Source organism: Gavialis gangeticus, unplaced genomic scaffold, assembly GCF_001723915.1.
Source record: "Gavialis gangeticus isolate Ggan-Ray unplaced genomic scaffold, GavGan_comp1, whole genome shotgun sequence".
NCBI lineage: Eukaryota > Metazoa > Chordata > Crocodylia > Gavialidae > Gavialis > Gavialis gangeticus.
This window is the reverse complement of record NW_017729009.1, coordinates 5,736,670-5,742,228: the sequence shown is the minus strand read 5'-3', so window position 1 is coordinate 5,742,228 and position 5,559 is coordinate 5,736,670. Positions and strand designations below refer to the sequence as shown.

The window sequence follows — 5,559 nt, the reverse complement described above, 5'->3', positions numbered from 1 at the left end:
GTTGTAGTCCCGCCCGCCCCGCGCCCCCACCCGCCGGGCGCTTGCGAGACGGGCTCGGCGTCCTTCGCTGGGGCTGCGCTCTCCTGCGCTGCCTCCACGCGGGGCGGGGGCGGCCCGGGGCTCGCAAGGGGTCGCCCTTGACCCCCTTGGCTGGCATGGCCGGGCCGGATCTCGCCCCCGCCGGGCGCCGGGTCACTGCTCGGGGGACGGACCCGCTACCTGGAACCAGCGCTGTGCTCGGACGCCCGTCCTGTGCTTTCGCCCGTGAGCCAGGCCAGACGCCTCCCGGAATCAGGGGCGACTAGGCCGTGCTGGAGCAGAGCCCTCCCGTGGCTGTCTAAATACATGCCCCCGCCCTGGGTGTCTTTACCCACGCAAAACGGTGCTTCGCGTTGTACAACGACCCGCCAGGAAAGGTGGGACCCGTCATTCCGTGGGCATAGGGGCCTGGTTTAAATCACAGGCCCAGCTCGCTCACGTGCTGCCCCAGTCATTGCAGGGGCCACCATTTTCACACCCAGATCATGGCACCCCCCTGATTAGCTGAGGGGGCAGGTTTAGGGCCAGGTTTAATTGCAGCAGCAAAGGCTTTTTCCTGGCCTTGGAAGCTGCTGGCTGCCTTAGGCAAAAATCCCCGTCCCTACCCAGCACCAGGGCTGTTTGCTCCTCTGGGCCAGAAAACCGGGGCACAGGGCTCTGGGGTGCCTGGAGGCTGCCTTGGCAGATGGGCTTGGCACCGGGTAGGGGAGGAGCTGTTTGCTTCTCCACATGTGTATTCTCTCGCCCCCAGCCCCTGGTACCCCAGGTTTCCCACCTGGAGGGGTAAGCAGCCCCTCCTCTACCCAGTGCCAGGGCCATCTGCCAAGGCAGCCCCCCAACCCCCTGCATCCCAGTTTTCCCAGCCATAGAAGCAAACACCCCTTCCCCTTCCCATCCCCAATCTCCCTCCTCCCCCTGTCCCTTTTGAGTCCCCTTTGCCCCACCCCTGGGCTGCTAGACGTTTTGCTAGGGCCTGGGAAATGCTTTCCCCAGCCTGCAGCAGCCTTCTTGTTGCAACGAAATGCCACGATATGGCCGCTTGCTGCGGAATTCCATATGGCATTTCATTGCAAATCACATATTTCGTGAAAATCACTTAATTTAATGATTTTCACAAAAAATGCCAAATCACGATTGAAACCAGGCCCTGGATCCAGGGACAGCGTAAGACTGGCTGGCTGCAGCAATTACAACTCTGCCACACAAACTGCCTATCCCTATAAAATCAGAGAAGTCCTGCTGGAAGCAACAGGGGGATGTTCTCTTGTTCTTCGCTGTACCTACCCTATTCCTGACAGCTGTTCATCTCACCTGGCAAACAGTGTCCCCTTTGCCCATTGCAGGTGGTCTAGATAGCTCTGACAGTCCTCCTCTCTAAACCTGATCTTCAAAGCAACGCAAATGGAAAAACCAGAGGAGGTTGTTGCCAACAGATGGTTTCTTTGTGACTTCAGTTCTGTGCTGGGTTGGAAGAGCTTCTATTACAAAAAACAGTCCATGGTCATCTGTCCCCTAGAGATGACACTTCCGAGATGCTGGGGGAAGCTTTCACGCTTGTGCAGACTTCCTTTTTTCTGGGGAGGAGTAGGATTTTAGTCTTGCAAGAGCTGAGCACAGAGTCCCACAGGGGCTGCATACTAAGGTGCTCACCTCAAAGCAAAAGCTTCAGAAAAACCTATGCTCAGCAAAGCACTTCTTTGCATTAACATTGATTTAGGTATGTGCTGAAGACAAACAAATTGGCAAAATAGTAAAAAAAGTTCTTCCCCAGTGGAGATTACTTTAGCAGAAAATGTCCCAACAAAAATTCAAAGTAATTTTTGCCTGCAGCTCCTCATGTACTGGAAGAATTGTGTCAGGTCTGTGCTCTGGGCAGAAGTCTGGAGTTTTCCTAAGGTTGCAGCAATCTTAAACTGGCCTCCACCATTACATGGTGCCCTGCAGGGGCAGCACACTGTTAGGAGGGTGGCCTGCTGTGAGGAGTGTGCCCTGCTGGCCATGTGCCATCGTCCAAGCAAATGACAATGCAGGGCAATTCTCCCACATACTCCCCTATTGCTACACCCCTGACTTCTAGGGAACCCAGTGTTGTCAATTCATGATATATTTTCCTTTTAAGTCTCAGATCCTAGAATCCAGAAATTAGAAGATAAACTCAGATTTATGTTTTTGGTTTTTGGTTTTTTTTTTTAGAATTCAGACTTCCTGGTTGTGTAGCGAAACTTGGAAACAAAAGGCTCAAAAAAGGAGAAAAAAGAAACAAAATGACAAATCTGCTGTTTTCAAAGTGTTATGACTTGTAACACATTCTTGTGACTTGTGAGGCAGGGAGCTCGTTCATAGTTTCCAAGACTGTCAATAATTCGTAATGCCTGAGACTGTCAATATTGGAAATTCTGTTTCATTTCAGCACTAGAAGTGACAGCATTTTGAAAAGTAGGTTGCTGGCCATCTGGTCTGAAACTTGTGCAGTGGTTGATCAATGCTATGTTTTTGTTCCTTCCCAGAGTCCTACATCTTGGCTGTACTTTCAGTCATCCATGTTTTTTTAAATTAAATACGTGCTTCCCATTCATCTCCTCTAGTTTCAGTTGTAAATGAAGTATTTGATACTGCCACTTTCAAAATCTGTATCCAGAATAAACTCACAGCTGCACAGGAGTCCCATGAAAGGTAAAGAATAACTTCAAGCACTAAAGAAGACCAATACAATCAGTAGCATTCACGGAAGCAGTTTTTCAGCAGGATTAAGAAATTAAATCTGAAAGGTTTGGTTACTATAGCAACTCTTTTCAGTAATGCTAATAATCATGTTAATTAAGTAATGTGTTTTAAAAGCCAGACCATAACTTGTGAGTGCTTTCCATGAGCTTTAATAGGAACAGGACAAAAACTCATAAAGCTTTATGATTTCTGAACTATGCTTTCGGAGCAGCGTCCTGGGACTTTTTTTTGATTCCCAAAACAGTTACGAATCACCCCCCTGTCTTCCCCTCTGTGCTCAGTGGCATCTCTCCTCCGCTTCCAACCCCTTCTCCTCCCGGTGTCTCCTGCTGCTGCTGTCCCTGGTTGACCTGTGAGTGGGGGGAAGCTCTTGAGGCTCCTGCCCCACTCCAGCAGGGCTGCAGGGAGCTGAACTCAGCTGGGGACAGCAGCAATCATAGTGGGTTGTTTTCCCCTTGCCTGCCTGGTCCCTCTGCATGTTTCCCACCAGCCTGGTATCAAGCACAGAAGGGTAACCTGCCTGGCACTGATGCTGTCTCTGGCCAAGCCCAGCTTCCTGCACAGCTGCCCCACACAGCCCTGGTTAGATCAGGGCAGGTACACCTAGGACAGTGGCAGCAAGAGACAGGTCTCCTTTCTGCACCCAGAGGTGTAGAGAGAGTGAGGGGGGGGAAATGGGAAAGGAAGTTCTGCTGAGTACAGAGGTAAAGAGAGGGTGTGCTGAGAGCTGGGGGGAGAATCTTACCTTACTTGGGGACTTTTTAAGTCCCCAGGTGCTCCTCCCATGGCATGGTTTGCCTGCCCCATTGGTGGGGAACAGCTGGGAACAGGAGGGTGCGGTCACCCCTGCAGTGCTGGTCACTGCTCTCACACCCCCTTTTAAAATCCTAGATCCACTTATGAATGGAGATGGAGTGCCCTTAGTTTGGATTCTCTCTTTGGGAAGCCGTTACAAAATGTTCATTTTTTTCCTGCAGTTCTTCTAAAGTCCTCTTTAAAGTCTTCCATTTCGAGAAATAGAAATAATGACTTTTTCACAGTTTTTTGGCACACATTTTGTCTGGATAGATCACCTATAAACACAAAGCTAACTTAAATTTCCTGGAGGGATCCTGTTTCTGTGTTGGGTCATAAACATTAATTAGCTAAGAGAACAAGAAAGTGTGTTTCTGTGGAATGCAAATAAAGCTTTATGGTTCATTTACACAGAGAGTCTGCTGAGAATAAATCAGCATATAAGGCTGATGCAACACTGTCAGCTATAAGCTGTGGCCCTTTTAAACTAAACTATGAAGAGGGCTACAATATGCAGTAAATGTACATTTGTAAATGTGTTTCAACCAACCTTTTGAAGAAGTGGCTCTAAGTATTTCTCTGTAGCCTGAAGTTACAGAAGTAGCAAACATCTTTTGTCTGATGGTTTGCAGTCAATGTGTATTCTGGGCTTCATCCAGAGCTCACTGAAGTCAAAGTATAGACTTTTACAGGTTTGGATCATGCCTTTTTTAACAGCCTTTCCTGCACATAAACAGCAAAACACCATAGATTATACTTTTGGATGTTTTTTTATGATGGGGACCCTCAAGGACCTGAATAAATCATAGATATAGGGATAAATTTGTGGCCTTTTGGAGACACAGGGCAGGTCTCCACAAGATGCTTTACTGAGTAGTAGAGCTAATTACTGCACAACAAGCATCCACATCTACATGTACAGTCACTTACTGCACAGTAATTGGTTGTAATCATGAGTAAATTTGCTACCTGCAAATGCAAGTAGCAAATTTACTTGCAATTAGTACCTGCACAGTAGCGCACATGTACATGCCTGACTGGGAACAAATGTGCTCCTGGTGAGCTGGGCAGCAGGAGGTGGGAGATTGCTTCCTGGCTCCAGGAGCTGCCTACTGGCAGGGCAGACTCTGCCACTGGAGCCCAGGTAGAGACAATGTCCCCTTGCCCTCGCAGCCCCTGCTCCACACTCTGCAGTCACAGCCTCCCCTCTGTGACTGCAGAGCTGGTGCTGGGAGATAAGGATCTCCCACCCCTACGGGGCAACCTCATGACTTGGGCTGGGAGATAAGGATCTCCCAGCACTGGCCCCATGACTGCAGAGCTGGTGCTGGGAGATAAGGGGGGACATTGTCCCCACACAGGATCCGGTGGTGGAGCAGGTCTGGTCAGCAGGCAGCTCTTGAGGCAGGGAGCAATGTCCTAACCCCTACTAGGAGACAGTTGTCTCCTGGCCCCTGGGCTAGCACCCAAGGGAAACCTAGGGCTCCCCCTGGCTGCTGCAAGGGCTGCAGGGCATGGGAGCAGTCTGCTTCTAGGAGCAGCAAATCTGTTCCCTCATCCCTGCATATGTAGACACATGCCCAGAAGTCAGGGGCGATGCGTAGGGGGCGCACATGGGTGCACGTGCACCCCCTGAGCGATCTCCACTGGCCGCTACCGATGCTGCTGGAGGCAGCTGCGGGTGGTCACCACCCCCTCTCCCCCACCACCGACAGTGCCAGTGACGTCTACGGGAGCTCCCCTGCTTACCGCCTCTGTGCTCCCACTGCTGCTGCCACCGCCACACTCTTGCTGCCACCGTGCCCCCCCAGCCGCTGGGGGCATGAGTCGTTCATGCTGGGATTGTTTACTTTGGAGTAGTTTACTCGAGAGTAAACTGCTCCCAGATCTTTTGCCCATGTAGACACACCCACAGAAGCAGAAAACCTTTGCAACAGAAGAAAAACTTCTGTTTCTCATCCTTTGACATGTTTCATGCCCTGCAGAGCCTGGACTGCTGTT

At 50.5% G+C, this 5,559-nt stretch overlaps 1 protein-coding gene across 1 annotated transcript in view; it reads left to right on the top strand.

Moving 5' to 3' along the window:
- The window catches only part of TP53RK (TP53 regulating kinase), a 56,066-nt gene that overhangs the window by 32,065 nt on the left and 18,442 nt on the right, over positions 1–5,559 (top strand). The window lies entirely within an intron of this gene.